This window comes from Choloepus didactylus, chromosome 3 (genome assembly GCF_015220235.1).
Source record: "Choloepus didactylus isolate mChoDid1 chromosome 3, mChoDid1.pri, whole genome shotgun sequence".
Classification (NCBI taxonomy): Eukaryota; Metazoa; Chordata; class Mammalia; order Pilosa; family Megalonychidae; genus Choloepus; species Choloepus didactylus.
The window spans coordinates 193,332,226-193,350,540 of NC_051309.1; the positions used below are offsets into that span (position 1 = coordinate 193,332,226).

At 31.2% G+C, this 18,315-nt stretch overlaps 1 pseudogene; it reads right to left on the bottom strand.

Moving 5' to 3' along the window:
• Positions 1–13,206: 13,206 nt before the first annotated feature.
• LOC119528923 lies at positions 13,207–14,212 on the bottom strand (annotated as a pseudogene).
• Positions 14,213–18,315: the final 4,103 nt, after the last annotated feature.

The following is an 18,315-nucleotide window of genomic DNA, read 5'->3' on the forward strand; positions in this document are numbered from 1 at the left end:
TTGATCAAAAGCATTACAAAAATATGTTGTTTAAAATAAGGTATAAATAATACCACCGGCTTGATGATTTACAGAGACTTGTCATTCCGAAAGTAATTCACAACATATTTATCAATTTTTCTTTTTAATGAGTTATCTTTTCAATTTAGAACTTTAGCTAAATCCAAGTGAGTAGAAAATGGTTTTGACATTTAATTCACAAGGATCACAGAATTATTGGTATTAATTGTTTGTCATGGCAATAGATTTTTAACCAGGAAATGCACTATTAAAAAATCAAAACAAATCAGAATGAGTGTCCCTTTTAAAATAATTTAATATAGCTGGCAAAATAATGTAATTTTTATCAATTCCAACTACACTGAGTGATAAATTCCAGCATAAATCTTTTTTTCCATCCTTGATTTATGACCCAATTAAATATTTCTCCTATTCCAGGTTAGGGGGTGAGGGGCAAATTTAAACAGAAATGGTCCCAACCAGATTTTAGAAAGCTTACCCTGACCTTTTGCTTTAAATTACATAATAAAATGTTTCTAGAACTCATCTTTCAGTGGAGAATTTTCAGTTTTCTATATTTAAATGCTTGTCAAGGAATAACAAAGAGTAGGTATACTCTTTGAAAAGGGGGCATGTCTTATCTGACCTTCCTTTTTTTGTCCTTAAAAATTCTTTCAAACCAGTCATTTTAATTGCTGTCTTTGAATTTATCCAGAAAATAAATAACATACGTTCAGAAAGTAATGAACTCCTGTAATTTTGAATGGTACAGAAAAAATGAGAATTGTGATATGAAATTTTATTCATTTTTAAAGTTTTCTCTACTATTTGGTAATAAATTCAATTTGTATCAGTTTAGCATGTAGGGTGGAAGGCACAACTATAATTTCCAGGCTGGTTACTTAGTTTCCCTGCAGCCAGTAGTGAATCAAAACACCCACAGATTTGATAGTGTAAAATAACAACAGTGTGATTTTAAAGAACTATGGTATGGTTCATTCAATAATTCACTTAGCAAATTTCATTGAGTCCCTACATATGGTGGGTAGTTTTCTGGGGATATACCAGTGAATGGAAGAAAAAAAAATTCTTTGCCTTCAAGTGAGATACAGTGATGTGGATGGGTATGGATATTAACTAGCATGAACATTACAATCCCAACAGAGAAGAGGTAACAAGCAGATACCATCCTGTGAAATAACTTTCCTGGCAGGGGCTATTTACTTGAAGAACAGAGATTTTCTTCTGATGTGAAGAGAGAAAGGCATGAAAGTCACATTGGATATGTGTCTCCATATTCTTTGGTCCTAAAGAGGATTGGCAGAGCCAGTTAGGAGAATGAATGGGCAAAGGATTGCAGAGAAAATAATGAGGTGAAGCAATTTTGCCTCAAGGCTTACAGTTCTGCTGCAATCAAGACAGAGACAAACAAGGTGCTAGTTAGGTTAATTAGGCAAGCTAATTAAAGGCAATTAACCCAGCCTCCACCTACAAAATGAAGTCTAGATCTACAGTTCAGTTTGGAGGTGTAAGTTTCTGGTTAAAAAGGCCCTTCAATGAATTCGTCCTGCTGCTATCTTAGTTGTGACTTGGTTGATTGAAAAAAACGACTTGGGAAAGAAAATCCCTTCTAAAAAAAAAGACATTTGTCAACAATTACCACTTCTGAAATATTCATTTCTATACCTATATGACTATAGTATTCTATTATAAAACACAGACTTTATATACAGAGACACAAATATACAAAAGACACATAATTCCCCCTAAATTTAAAGAGCAAGGGTAGGATTTTAATAGAAGAAAAATAGAAGAAAAAAGATGCAAGTTTTGAAGTAAATTAAGATTTTTCACTTCTTTGGAACATAGTTATGGTTTAAAATATTGATTACAGTAGGAGAGGAAAAGAAGAATTTTATTTGGAGTATTTTGCACGTAAGGACCCATACATACAAACACACATGCACATACACAAACATCACTACTAGTGGTTGAGATGAGACGTGATTTTTTTTTTTTTTTATTTCAGCAATGTAATGTATGGAGGAATTACTTTAGCACCATTCTTCCTTTAAAAGGCAAGCTTTGTCACTTTGGAGGGCACTCCTACGCACAATATAGACAACCCTTTTTAGGTTCTAATGAATTGGAATAGCTAGCAGTAATTACCTGAAACTATTAAACTAAAACCCAGAACCTTGAATCTTGAAGATGATTGGATAAAAATGTAGCTTATGAGGGGTGACAATGTGATTGGGAAAGCCATAAGGACCACACTCCCCTTTGTCCAGTGTATGGATGGATGAGTAGAAAAATGTGGGCAAAAAAAAAAAACAAAAAAAAAAATAAAAAAAAAACCACCCAGTGTTCTTTTTTACTTTAATTGTTCTTTTTCAATTTAATGTTTATTCTTATTACTTTTGTGTGTGTGGTAATGAAAATGTTCAAAAATTAATTTTGGTTCAAAAATTAATTTTGGTGATGGACACATAACTTTATGGTGGCACTGTGAACAATTGATTGTATGCTTTGTATGACTGTATGGTATGTGAATATATCTCAATAAAATTGAATTATTAATTAAAAAAGGCAAGCTTTATCTGTATTTATTCACAAAAAGAACAGATACACACATAAATAGAATTGAAATAAAACATAATTGTATTTCTTCAAATCTTGCTCATCTGATGTTTCTTTCAAATCTTGCTGTATGAACAACATGACAGGGAGTCTTTAATATGATCACAATTAATCCTGGTGTTATAAATCTAACTGATAAATATAATATGCTTAAGTATCAAGGGGGAATCATATCCACTAAACAGTTCCAAAGGATATTTGGAAGTTTGGGCCAGTCTGTAAAAGAAAAGATACTAGGAAATACAGATCAATGAATCAAATAAATTGAATGCAAAACAGTTTAAAAAGTCAATGACTTTTTAATCAAATTTTAATTTTTTAAAAGAACAATATGTCTTATCTATTGGAGCTTATAGCAGGGTAAAGTAAATGATAAGCATGAAAATAACAAGCATGACTATGGTATCTGTAGAATATCAAAAGAACTGCAATATAGTAACCTTGATTCTTGAAAAGGATTGTATAACTCTGTAGCTTATAGGGTGTGACCATGTGATTGTGGAAACCTTGTGGCTCACACTCTCTTTATCCAGTGTATGGACAGATGAGTAGAAAAACAGGGACAAAAGAGTAAAGGGATAATATGGGACAGTGGGGGAATGGGATATTTTGGGTATTTTTACTTTTATTTTTATTTTTTTATTTTTTTGAGTAATGAAAATGTTCAAAAATTGATTGTGGTGATGAATGTACAACTATATGATGATACTGTGAAAAACTGTACACTTTGGATGATTGTATGGTGTATGACTATATCTCAGTAAAACTGCAGGGGGAAAAATCCTATCTCTAATATAGTCCAGATTTTTGACCTTAGAAAATTTACCTAATGTTTTTGTACGTCAGTGTCCTCAGCCATAAAATTGGACAATAATACTACTCTTTCATAATAAAATGGCATTATTTCCTTTTTCACTATGTTGACATTTGCTTCTAATGCTTTATCACAGTCTAAGGCAGTGGCACCAAACTGTAAGAGGAGATATTGTACTTCCTCATTGCTATACACACAAATGCACAGGCACCATAAAATAATGATGATGATAATAATAATTTAAATTCCAATTGACTTGAGAACTTCTTTGATAAAGTAGTAAAATCATGAATTTTATTAAATCTTGACTCCTGAGTATATGTCTTTTTAATATTCTTTGTGACAATTGAGAAGCATGCATATAGCATTTCTGCTGCAACCCAAAGTAATGGCTGCGAAGAGCTGGAGATGATGAACTATTTTTTTCCATAAAATGCTAATTAGTAAGTATTATAGATTTTGTGGAGAATGTGGTCTCTGTGGCAACTGCTCACTTCTTTTGCTGTAGCACAAAAGCAGCCATATGCAATAAGTAAACAAGTATGGTTGTATTCCAATAAAACTCCATTTACAAAAACATGTTGGGCTGATTAGACCTGTGGGTCAGCATTCTGCCATCCACTCATCGTGGAAAATCATTTGCATGTTGGTTTGAGTTGCACCTTAAACTAGCTTCTTTTTTTGTGGAACTTCATTTTCCCTTGAACAAACAGCTGAGAGAAAAACTATGGTTATTGAGGTTTAGGTATTGGCAGATATTTTCTCAAAAATGAACAAAGTGAGCTTGTAATTTCAAGGAAAATGACAGAATGTGTTGGCAATAATAAATCTGAGCTTCCAAGGGAAAATCAGAATTTTGGAAAACTTATGTATACTGCAGTGAGCTTGATAGTTTTTCAATATTTATTTTTTTCCTAATGAAATTGGTGTTGTTATTAAAATGTGTGACATTTAATATATTTTATAGTTACATGTGTCAATATTTAGAACATCTGCATTATACAGGGAACTGATATTTTCTTCAAAAGATCACAAAATCTGTTCAAAATGCCAGACAAACCAATGGATTTCTACAAATTGGTCATTGATAGGCTGCAGATTCCATATTGTAACTTATTTTAAAAAACTACCACTTGTTGACTTTTGTTGTGGCATGGAAGAAAGACATCCACAGTTATCTAAAGGAATATTGAGATATCACTGTCTTTTCAAAGTATTTATCTATTTGAGGCAAATTTAATTTATATATTTCAGCCAAAACACATTTTTCAACAGATTAAATGCAGCACCATATAAGGGGGTCCAACATCTATTAAGTCAGAAATAAAAGAAATTTCATAAATGTAAATGGATTACTCTCTTCTAAATGTTACTATTAACTTTGAACTGTATATTACTTTTCATAAAATGGAATTTATATTAACATATAATATACTTATTTGTGTCATTTTTAAAATGAACTGACAAATATTTTAAAGATTTTTCACCTTTTTAAGATTCAATATAGTAAATATTGATGGATAGAACCCATATAAAAGAAGAACTCTGAAACTAAAAGACTTGAGAACTGTTGAGATAAAGCATATAAAGAATTTAACACAGGACCTGGTACACAGACAGCATATAAATAATAGTGTGAAGATGTATTAAGTTCTTTACCATGGCCTTATGAAAAAAACAAATATAGCTAGTGATCTCCACTGCTATTTTCATTTTCGTTAAGGGATTGTGTAATTCTGATAAACTTTAATAAAGTTGTAATGAGGCTTGCCAGAGAGAAGCAAATGAGATTATAAATATAAATGTATCCTACAACTGCAATATTTAATAAAATTATACATTTAGAAAATGAAAAGGCTACAATAGAATATATTAAAAATATATAGAATATTGGAAATAATGTAGATGGGATACATTTATAGTAAACAAATAAAGAAATACAAAAACATAAAGCCTACCATCAATTTGGAAGGGACATATTTTAGAATGTGTAGAGCGAGTTCTATTTCGGTGTGTGCAGTTAATTATTTTGCTCATGGCCAAATTATATATATTTTTCTGACATATTTTCCATAGTGTAGCCAGAGTGATACTTAATTTATTCTTGCTACTTAAAATCCCTAGCTGCTTTATTGTGGAAGGGGCAGCACTAGGATTGAGGAAGGAAAGGAACATGAAACATTATCACACTGATGTAAAATCAAGTTGGTTTCACTAAAGTGAAATACGAAAATATGTTTTATTAAGAATAATGTTTCTGAATTATGAATTAACTGTAAACTTTATCAAGTTGACCTCATTTTCCCCTATGAATGTGGTAAGGAATTAGAAACATAATTATTTCAATGAGATATTTGAAAGAAAATGACTTCCAAATAAAAGTAATTACTAAAAGCCACAATTGCTTACAGCTTTCTTTGAAGGCTAAATAATTTTAAACATCAGCCTACCTGTTAATATGATTTTAGTTTAAGCATGGAAGTGAAAGAAATATACAACTAGACATTCAACAAACACAATTATAATTCTGTATTAATGAAATCAAAAGATTAATAATAATTACGACAGGCAAAATAATAGATTATTTACAATTGACCCCCTTTTTAAAAAGTGTAAATTACTGACCATAGAATGCAATGAAAAATGTAGAAATATCTGTTTGTGGACTCAGTGATACAGAGACCTTTTTTTCCCTGTATCTGTGGAGGAAATACAAAAAAACTAAATTATTCCGTTTAATATAATGAGTTTAAGATGATAAATGTGTTTGAAGTGTTTTAGATATACTTTTCCTTTAATCACACTTTTGATATCGTTTCAAGTATCAAAATGAATTGCCTACTACTGGTTCTTTGAAATGTAAATTTTCATACTTTCTGTGGAAGCTCAGTATTTTCTTTCAACATTAGTCAGAATAGTAGGGACAATCATTCTCTTTCTTCCTCATTTATTGTACTTTTGTAAAAATATGCTATAGATGCTGCTGTGAAACTAGAAATATTTTGCCCACTCCTATATACCACCCAGCAGAATAAAGGAGTCCACTAACAGGGTTCTGAACCATCTCAATTTCTCTCAATCTTAATACTTGTGATATCAGGATTTCCTCTTAAATGGAAAGTGAAAACGTCTGTAGTAGATTGACATTTGAAGAGAGATACTCTAGCTGGAGATTAATGTTCTACTTTACTTTTTCTTTTTCCTCTTTGTAAGAGGTTGAAGTAATCACCTTGGTTGTCCAAGTAAGATAAATTGCCTTTAAATATCTGATAGGTTATATCTCTCCCACCAAGGACAAGGGGAACAAATTATTAGCACATATATAGAGGGGAAAAAAAAACCCACATTTCTACTACCACCAAAGGAGATATAAATATGTTCACAGAGAAAATGAAAAATAATCTACTATGACAATTAATGTGTCTAATAACTTCCGTATCAAATATATGAACCATATCAGTCAAAAATAAAGGAAAAAAATAAAGAAAATGCAAATGGTATCGGGACACTTTAGGATAGTATTAATACTCATTATTTGTTCAGGGAAAAATAAACAAAGATCTGGAACATCTAAGTTATGTATTTGATAATGTTTTTGTAAATTAGGTATATATATATATATATCTTTTATACAATGCAGATGAGATTCATCTGGTTTGCTCTCTGATTGTGGAATATTAAGACAAGCAAATATGATCTAACTGACCATATATAAACTCTTACCATATTATAGAAGCATAACCACAATGCAGTACAATTTGAAATTAAGAAAAGACCATGTAAAAAATTAAATAATTTGAAATAAAATGCCAAACAAAATACTCTCCTGGATAGCTCCCTTTTCTAACAGGTTATTCAAGCTGCAATATTGACTTTAAAAAACTAAATAAAATAATTATGCATAAAAAAATGTAACTGATATGGTCAATGCTGAATATAAAGGGACATTTATAGCCCCAAATACTTTCATTATTATACTAGAGAAACTAAAGTAAATAAATAGATCAATCATTCAACTAAGGATGCTAAAAAACGACAAAGAAAAAGAAGTGGATTAGAAGAATGAAAAAATAAGAAATCAGTTTTAACCAAGTTATTTGGTTTGTTTTTAAAATTATTTAATATATTGCAAAGCTAATTAATACAAATGGAAGTAAAGCAAAACATTTGGCATGATACAGTTATAAACACAGATATGGAATTGTTTTCTTATTCTGTCAACTTCCCCTGACTGTTTCCTATCAGTACTAAGTTTTTGAAATATTTAGACAGAAAATGGACTTCTTTTATCATAAGCAAAGCAAAAGGAGACTTCTTTAACTGCCATTATTATTTAAGAGGTTATTGCAGAAGTATTTACCCTCAGACTTTAGGAAGTCTTGAAGGTCATGCTGGTAAATTGTTTGAAATGGTAAAGCTATAGAATTTGATACTAAAAATATGTAAGGATCATTCTGCCCATACAATTTTCGCTTTTCCCCTTTGAACTTCCACAAAATATAGCATTCAAAATTTGTTTTTATGCACTTTGTCCCCTCAAAGTATATGTGAAGATAGCACTCCATACAAATTCACAAAAATCTACCTTATATGTTTTTACAGTTGAATAATACTCATTTGTTAGATATGTCATAGCTTAGGACACTGTATCTAAAATATTTTGCAATTCCAAAAACATACTGCCTTTTTCATGAATATATGTATTTTTTTAAAGATGTAACTTCACCCTAAATTACTAGAATTGCTAAACAAAGAGTAAACGTACATGTAATTTTGTTAGATACTGCCAAACTACTCTCTATTGAGATTGCATCATTTTGCATGTGATAGAGCATGTTTTCCTTCTTTCAACTGTGAGTTTTTGCCAATCTGTATTTGAGAAAAGTCTTACTGCAATTTTAATTTGCATTATTACTATTATAAGAATTGCCAACTTCTTTCTTTTGTTGTAAAGAATGTTTTTTTTCCTAGAAAATTGTGTTGTTCATGTCTTTTTCCTATTTTTCTCTTGGAGTATGGGTCTTTTCCCCCTAAACTTCTGAGTGTAATATATATTAGGGATAGTACCCCTTTTAAGTAATATAAGTTGTAATTATTTTCCCAGCTTATAGTTTTTTCTGTACTTTGCTCATATTCTTTATACCATACAAAAATCTTTATTTTTATCTCAATGTAGTCATATGTATTGGTCTTTTATTTTACTGGATTATAAGTTATTTTTAAAACATCTATCTTCATACCCTGATCATGGACAAGTTTATTCATGTTTCCTTATAGAACTGCACATTTTTTGTGTATAGATTTCTGATCCATATGCTCTTTATGGTGAGGTATACTGGTCAAACATTATATTTTCCTGAATGGCAACTGACAGTCCCAACACCATGTATTAAAAAGTCTGTATTTTTATTCTTTTCTGGTGATAAAGAGTTCCCACCTTTAACACATACTAAATTTTCAAATGTATTTGTGTCTATTCTATTCTCGTTTTCTATTCCATTTACAGTACTACCTGGTTTAACATTTTCAGTCTCTAATGGGGTGAATTTTGGTAAACTGCTTGAAATTATTAATTTTTGTAGGATTTCAAATTCATTTCCATTGGAGTCCACAAAGTGGTCTCATAATTTATTTTAGTTTGTTTAGTTTCAGTATTTATTTATGTATTTTCGTTTCTTATTTCATGTTTGTGCTGTCTTACTTTCTTTTACATTAGAGTATAATTAGTGGTCATGTTTTTAATTTTTACAAAGAAGTAAGAGTTTAATTTATTGATAACATTTTCTTTTTTTTGTTACATCTCATTCATTTTTGTACAGGCCCGCAGGACGTTCAACGGAGGCTCCGAGTCCTGTGAGGGAGGAATGGTATGGGCCAAGAGACACGAAGAACGACAGCAAGACAGGTTTCTGATCAAGCTGCAAAACTTTATTGAAGAGGCAGAGCATATATACTCTAGGAGAAGGGGAAGTGGCTAGCAAGGACTCGTGGCGGTCTAGGATTGGTGGCTGCTGTTGCTAGGGTGGATGGCAGATGTAGGGTTAGCATTTTTGGCGCGAACTAGCACTTTTGGCGCGAACTACTTCCGTAAAGAAGGCTGAGGTTAACTTAAGCTATTGTTGTATCAGCCCTGGCGGCCATGTTGCACATCTCCGGCATAGCTGAAGGTGGACTTCATGCATGCTACCTTAATCACCCTCTACAATTTTTGTATGTTGTTTGTGTGTATATATGCATACCTATATATGCATGTTCATATATAATTTATTTCCTTCTTTGTGCTTTCTTTTTCAAGCTTTTTAAATTTGATGCATCAATTAATTGATCTGAACTTGTATTTTTAATATATCTGTTTAATATCATAGATTTACCTCTGATTTCTCATTTATATATATATCTAATAGATGATATATAATGTTTTCATTATTCTTACATATTAGAAAAGTATGTAAATTCATTTTGTATTTCTCTTAGCCCAAGAGTTGTTATTTTTTAAAAAATTATTATTTCCTTTTGGAAGGGCATTTTGTTTCTCTTATTTTTTATTTTGTTATTAATTTTTGTTTTATTGAATTGGGATCAGAGAATTTTTTTTGCAACCTTTTTACTTTGGTACTTAAGATTTTTCAGTGTAACTTACAACATGGATTTTCATGAATGTGCTTGAGAAAGAAAAATACTTATTAGGATGTACAGGACTGGATATGCACAGAATATCAACCATATTGATTATTTTGCTTCTTCCACATATTTTTTTAAATCTCACTAACTTGAACAAGGAGTGGTATGAAAAAGTTTCCTATCATTGGTGCATTGCCATCTATTTCTCTTTATATCTTCTGTAATTATAGCTTTATAAAGGTAATTGCTGCATTATTTGTTTCTTAGATATTCAATGGTATTATATATTCACAATAAATGATATTTCTTAGCATTATAGCAATCTCTTTTCTCCCACTTAATGGCTTTTATTCTGTAACATAGAGTATTAGTGTGTCAAATCAGATGGAAAAAAATTCTGGGTAATGAATTTCAAAGGTTTTAAACCTTATAAGGAAAGTTTAGTGAATTGCAGTACAATTCTGTCAGAAGATATAAGAAAAAAAGAAAACTAGAAAAACACAGTTTAGGTAATAAAAAACGTATTTCTAAGTAAACCATACATCAAGGCAAACAGTTACATGGAGCTAATTACAATTACTCTAAAGAGAAGTTATACTGTATGTGTGGATGTTATTATTCATGTCCCTGTGTACTTGATAAAAATTTGTTTACTGCAGCAGTTGAGTTTGCTTATTGCACTAATCACTGAGAAACACATTCAAGTCCCTCACTGTGATGGTGGCTTTTCTTCTTCTTTTTTATTTTTGTAGTTCTGTCCATTATTGTATTAACATTTATGAAGAAATTTATTTATATATACATATATGTAAATTGTTCTTACTTCGCTGGTAAACTGAACATTACCACATTATGAAACATCCCTTTTTAACAGTTTTGGGGGTTAGAGTTTATATGTGATTTCTTTGGCTTTGACTTTGCCGTCGCGGATGCTGCTGCCTCTTTAAGTTCCTCCTCCTCTTCCCTCTCCTCCTTCTTCAGCTTTTAACTTTATCGCATCTATGCTTTAGAGCTGTTTTGTATAAGAATACTGATGTTTTTACTTACTCTGCAACACATTTTGGCTTTGGAGCAATTTGTCTATTTCTGTCTTTTATTTTAAGGCAATTTCTGACATGTTGAGCTTCAATCTACTATCTTACACTTTGCTTTCTATTTTTCCCATCCACTGTATTTTATTTTTCCCATCATTTCTTTCCTTACTTTGGGTTGGAATCATCCTGAAAGTCTGTCAAATGATTTTCCTTTCTTTTAGCATAGCAATTATACACTAAAAAAGTATATTATTCTTTTCTGGTACTACTTGAGATTATAACAAAAATGTTTGCGTTATCAAAGCATAATATTTGTTTCTCTTCCAGGACAAATAATGCTCTCCAAATGGGTTCAGCCTATTTTCACCCTTCTAGCACTTGTGATATTTTTATGAGGTACTTTAAAATTTTAGGTTTATGGAATATAATTTACATGCAGTAAAATTCATTCTATTTAGGTGTACAATTAGATGAATTTTGAGAAATGTATAGAGCCAGGTAACCATCACCACAATTGAGGTATAGAACATTTCCATTTCTGCAAAGAATTTCCTCAGCCCCCTTTGTAGTTATTCCCTTTCCTGTACCCCCAATCTCTGGCATGCACCAATTTGATTCTGCCTCTGTCATTGTACATTTTTACAGAATGTCACATGAATGTAATCATATTTTACATAACCTTTTATGTCTGGCTTATTTTCTTAGTTTTATGCTTTTTAGATTCAACCCTGTTGTTGCATATATCAGTAGTTTATTCCTTTTTCAATGATAGTAACCCATTGTATGGATAGGTTGCAATTTGTTACCCATTTGACAGGCTTTCAGAATGATTCCAATTTTACATAATTATAAAGAAAGCTGCTATGAACCTTTGTATAAATGGACATATATATCTTTTATATTTGGTAACTACCTAGAAATGAGATAGGTGGGTGATATGGCAAGTGTATGTTTCACTTTATAAGATGCTGTCATACATTAAGTGTTTGTATCACTTTGCATTATAACAGGAATGTATGGTTGTCAAAGGCAGTCTTAATCTTTCCAAGCACTTGATATTTTCTGGGACTTTTTTCTTTGTTTTTTCAGTCCTTAATTTTAGCCATTCTCATATATGTGTAGTGGCATTCCAGTTTGTTTTTATTTGTATTTTCACAATGACTACTGATTTTTAATATATTTCACATGTGTGTTCCATTCATATCTCTTCTTTGCTGAAGTATCTCTTCAAATCATTCTTAATATTTTAGTTGGCTTGTTTGTTGTCTTATTATTCAGTTTTAAGAATCCTTCATATTCTCTGTATATAAGTCTGTTAGAAGACAAATATATTCTTCCAAATTTGTAGCAATTGACTCATGTTATCAGATATGTATTTTGATTTAATACTTCCTTACATAAAGCAAATTTGTGAACATGAAGTTTCTTCCCCCAAAATATCAACATATTACCAAAAGTCTAAAAGTTTAACCATTTTAAACAAACACCTTTAATGGCCTTACTGGTTGTGAAACTATACTTGGCATTTTTAAGATCACCTTATACTTTTCCTAATTAAAAGATGTTAATTTGTATTAATAAGACATTTATAGATGATAATTTCTACAGAACAAGAATACATTTCTGAATATCTTAAAAGTATAATTGCACATATTTTAAAAAACAATTTGCATTGTGGTGGGGGATATAAAATATTTTTGTATATAAACTCCTTTTCCCAACTAAGAGTAGTTAAAAGTTTCATTGAATCAGTTAAAAAAAAAAAGAAAAGAAACCAGGCAAATACTGTATTTGGCTACCTATCTTTTTATAATATTAACTTTGTTCTTCTTGCCAGTTTCAATCCATTGACTCAGAGACCTGAGTACCATATTAAAAGTCACACTATGACCTATAAAATATAACAAGGAAACTACTACATCATTAACTCATTTTCAGGAAAAAGTCTAGCAGAACAGTGATGAGTATTCGCTTTAAATCTTAATCAGACACTACAGATCATTTGTAATACGAATTGTAATGAAGAACACGAGCTGGCACAGATAGGCTTTATGTATTCTTTGGAAGCCCAAATATTCAAGGATGTCTTATCAATCTTCATTTCAGATCTAGTAGCATAAAAGCTGGGTTTCCTAAGTAGGATTTCCATAAATCAGAGAAGTGTGACATTGTAGCACTGTCAATAATTCTGTGATCAGCTGAGGGTTCATTCATTATCTGTGCCTTATATACTTCTCCCTTCTGGTAAATCAGGGAAGGGCCTAAATTGATCCAAAAGCCCCAATTGCTACTTCAGTGGCAATATCGCTGGTTTGGCATAGCTACCACCAATAGATCTAGTGTTGGAAAGAATAAATGTTCCTCCTCTAAGGTCAGTGGTTCCAATCTAACCTGCAGAGCCCAATCTCTGGAGATGGTTCAATTCACTAGCAATCTCAAATACAGAGCAGATTTGAACATTTTTTTCATTAGGAGCAATCAACCCTTGCTCACTATCCATCGGTACCCTGATATTATGAGCTGCCTTATATTTTGTGATCTGACAGTTTTCATCCACAGAAGCATTAAGAATGGGGAACTGTAGTAATCCCAAGGAAGCAGGCTTTAACAAAAAGGGCATAAAGGAGAGTTTAATTCCATGAGCAAAAGCAATGGGCTTTAATTCTTCTTGTAGTTTAACCAGCTCAGTAAGGTCAACCTCTTCGCAATACCCATAGTGAGGAATCTTCAGGGCCACGGTCACTGTCCTCACCATTGCTTTGTGAAAGCCTTTAAGGGTTCTGTTCTGCCTTTCCCTGTGAATATCGCAGGTTTAGATAATTGTTATAGAAATAATCCTGTCTTTTGGTGTCATGGGAGGTGGCATAATTTCAGCCTGTGGTGAAGGAGGTAATATAGCTCCTGTCTGCTCTGCCAAATAGTTGAGAATATCTTCCTTAAATATTCTGCCATCTTTTCCTGAGCCAACAACTTCACTCAGCTTGATATTATTTTCCATTGCAAAGCAGCAAACCGTAAGAATTGCCAGTGCTTTTTGGCTCTTTCTCTCTCGGTGTGTGTGTTCATCATGGGACACAGCAGGTGTTTCAACAACATCTTCCTCTGAGTCATTCTTTGACAGTTACTTCTAATCCCTTCTCCAGTGTCTGAGAGTTTGAATTGAACAAACTGTCCATGTAGAGCAACAGTTGTTTTCAGGAATTCATGTGGATGACTATACTTGAATGAAGGATAACTAAAAAAAACATTAAATTTTGGCTTCAAAACGTGAACATTATGTGTTTGAAAATAACTAACACAAATCAGCTGCTGAGCATTCTGGTTTCAGATCTTCAGCACTCGTGTTGCCGCCATTTTCTCTCATTATTTACTTTCAATCCACTTTTTATAGGCAGGATTATAGTGACACAGAAGTCGGAGGTACAAGCTTTGGCCAAAGCCAACTGGAATGATTCTGAGCAATTAAAAAACTAAGACGACATGAACAAATATCCATGCCTAGGAGGCACACTGCATAACTGGGGATTCTCTGAAATTAATATGTTGTAGAATACAATACTCATTAAAGGATAAAAAGTCTTAATTTGTATATGTCTAATTAAAACCCAATAATTTAACTGCTGTATTTATTTAGAATTGAGACTCACAATATATTTTTCACAGAGTATTTTACCACTGATATTGTTTAGAGGTGCCAATACATAGTGATAGGAAAGAGCAGATCCTCTTTTATCTAATTTTAATATTGGTTTTAAATTTAAGATAATTTACCTCCTTGTTAATCTGTACTTGGGTCAGACAACTTCCATCTTATCCATTTTGATCAGCCAGTTCCTAACCCAGCTTTCTTTGCCCTTTACCAATACATTTTAGCATTTTTTAGTAACCACCTCTGCACCTGGCATTAATTTATTTACCCAGTACTAATCCTTTAAGAGTTAAGCAAATGATTTTCTATTTCATTTTGGTGATTAGTATGGGACAAATGGAATCTAATACCACTAAATGTCTAATAATAAACACTCCATTTATGGAACAGTAAGAGTAGAGTTGTGTCTTGCAATTAACTTTAAAGTTAAAGATTTCTCTGCAACAAAATTTTGCATGCTCCAGGAATTCTTTCTTACATCAAAAAAGGAATTATTCAAAAATTAGTTAAAAGTATGCAATTGGTTAGCGAAAGGAAGATCTGTGTCTGAAATCATTTTTATGAATTATAACTTAATTTTGACTATGATAATTAAAAATCAGATTTCATTCTTTTATTATACTTGTACAGATCCTGTAGCTATACACAGGTGACTTACTACTTGTAAAGTTTCCTCATGTTTCATTTTATATATAAACATTAATTGGTTTTAAATTTGAATCTTTATAAGTTACTTTCATCATAAGATATTAAATTATTTCACAATAACAGTAACATACAATGCATTAAAAATATATAATATAGATGGTGTATTTATAGTCCATTGTGTTCTATTTATTAATGAATTGGGTACCAATTTCATATTTCTTTTTCATAAAATGTGTCCATGAAAAGCACAGGTGACACCAAAGTTAAATAAATCATATGCTTAAATTCCAAGAAAGCCAATATTCTAATATATATAGATGACACAGCAGAATGCCCTGGAGGAGAATATAGTTTTTATATAACCGTGTCAGCAAAAAATATTCAGGTTTATTTTTTTAACTTTCTTATGCCAGAGGTTGAATTTGCCAGGGAACATGCTCAAAAAGTTTTTATGATATTTGAACAGCTATAAACAATTATCTGCAATGTTACCAAGAATATCAAAATCATGTAAAGTGCAAGTTCTTAACCCAACAAATGACATTTTTTTTGCAAAATTGTATATGTTTGTGTATATAAATTTAGAAGGATGATGATCATTAGTAGCTTCAACAGAATTGAAATTGATATTTTGTCCCCACAAAATATTATAGATCCTTATACAAAATTGTATATCTTATAGTTGCTGCCTTATAACAAATCTGATATTTTTTTCAGAATTGTATGTAATTCTAAATAGTTAGAATTCCTCATTATATTAGCTGCCTGTTTTTCTTTATTCTTTAAATGTATGTAAGATCAACCCATGTCATTTAAGGCTATTTATTTCTTAGTCCCTTAAATCAAAATTACAAGGTTTACCTCATTTGTCTCCTATTATATATTCTATTTTGAGACATCTGCCTCCATAACTACATCATTTATATGTGTCATCCACAAAATATTGAAATTTTTAACATTCACAATGACTATTTTAAATTACTGCATGGATGTAGTCAAATAAATATTCAATCAATTTTGTTTCAAGATAATTTATTAAGCAAGTCACAACTTCCTCAATGAAGTGTTTACCAATCACAGTATATCTAATCTCCTTATAGAAAGTTTTAGATGATGGTTCTAATGACATTATTCAAGTCCATTGGCATCAAAATCGATTTTATACAGAGACATATTATGATAATAACTTAATTTAGAGAGTCCTAGGGAATATTTTGAGAACATAATCTATATGCTAGTACCAAAATTTTATCATTATAACCTAACTCATTCATTGTTTTCCAAACTGTTACAGAACACATAACTTATAAGCAGGAAAATAAAAACACCTCCTGAAGGCAAGCATCAGATACACTTTTACTGGAGGGTTATACTGTTTAAAAACAATAAGCAAATAGCAGAAGATCAAACATATTTTAAATGCAGCGTGAGATTTTAACAGAGGTATAAATTATTCTATACCTCTCCTGTCCTTGCATCCCACAGGTGTAAAAGGCTGTGTGTTAGGAGAGCTCCATGAGAAATGATGCCATAGAGATACTATTGCTTTCATGTGAAGGAGAGGGAGAGCACTGACAATGGTAGAAAGGGTTCTGAATGAAATGGGGATCCAAACTTATACCTTCAAAATTCTCTCAGGGCACATTTTACAACCACAGAACTGTCTAGGATTGTGAAGAAGATGGCATAGTCTATAAATAATGCTAAAACAACCTAACAAAGGACAGCAGTGAGGAGTGTGACTGACTTTCTAAAATTAAGATAATTATAATAATAAAATTTCCTCAGGAAGAAACTTCTTCTCAAGGTGTTACCTTCCCTCACCTTCTCATAATCCACTTGCAGAGCTTCATTAACTCTAGAGGAGAACAGGCAATAGGCTAGAAATAAAGATAGAAATGGAAATAGTTGGACTTCTTTTTTTAATTATTTGCTTCTTAACTTTTTATTAATTATTGGAAAATATGCATGATTATGCTTGGAAAGCAAATTTGTAAATGAGTGGCTGATGCTCATTTGGAAGGAAAGGTTCAATTTTGTATTATGTTTGGTAGATTAATTGAGTTTTAACATGATTTGCCAAAGAAGGACAATGGCGTACCTAGAGTGAAATCTTACACTTATTTTTCCTGGAATTCTGTCAAATTTTATGTTACTGACTTAAAATAACTTCTATACTTCAATTTTTTTATATTGTGAAATTACAATTCTTTTGGTAATAATTTTAGCTTTTCATTACAGTATTCCTTAAGAGAACAAAATTTTAAATATTTTTCTTATTTATGTTTCTCTCCTATAGACAATTACTGCTTTGATTTAGTTTTAATCATGTTTGCTCAGAAATGCAAGAAAAAAATGAACTGAAATGAAACAAGACACATTTAAAATAAATCTGGAACTCCAGATAGCATGATGTCTGGAGATGTAAATGAAATTCAAAATCCTGAAATACAGGTAGCTTAAACTCATGCAGAACAGAGAACAATTACCTTTGACTATAGTATCATTTTGTATGCTTCTCTGTTAATATAGAAATGCCAGATACTGTTGGAATTTAAATTTTTGTAAAAAAAAATACCAATTAATTAGAACCATTTCCATCATCAAAAGTAACACTGTTTTTTCCTGAAAGCTCTTACATTAAATGTTATTAAGCTTGTAAATTTTGTTTATAGAGAATTTGCTTATAGAATTTAAATTGGATGGATTATGTAATCATTATATTTTTATATATATATATATATATATATATATATATATATATATCAAATACCACTCATATACTTTTCTTTTAAGTTCAAAATTCCCAAAGCTTACAAAAACACAGATGTGCCTTCCTCATCAACTTCTCTCTTGAACACTCTCTCTTTCTCCTGTTTTTTTAAAATGATGATAATGGGTATTGGAGA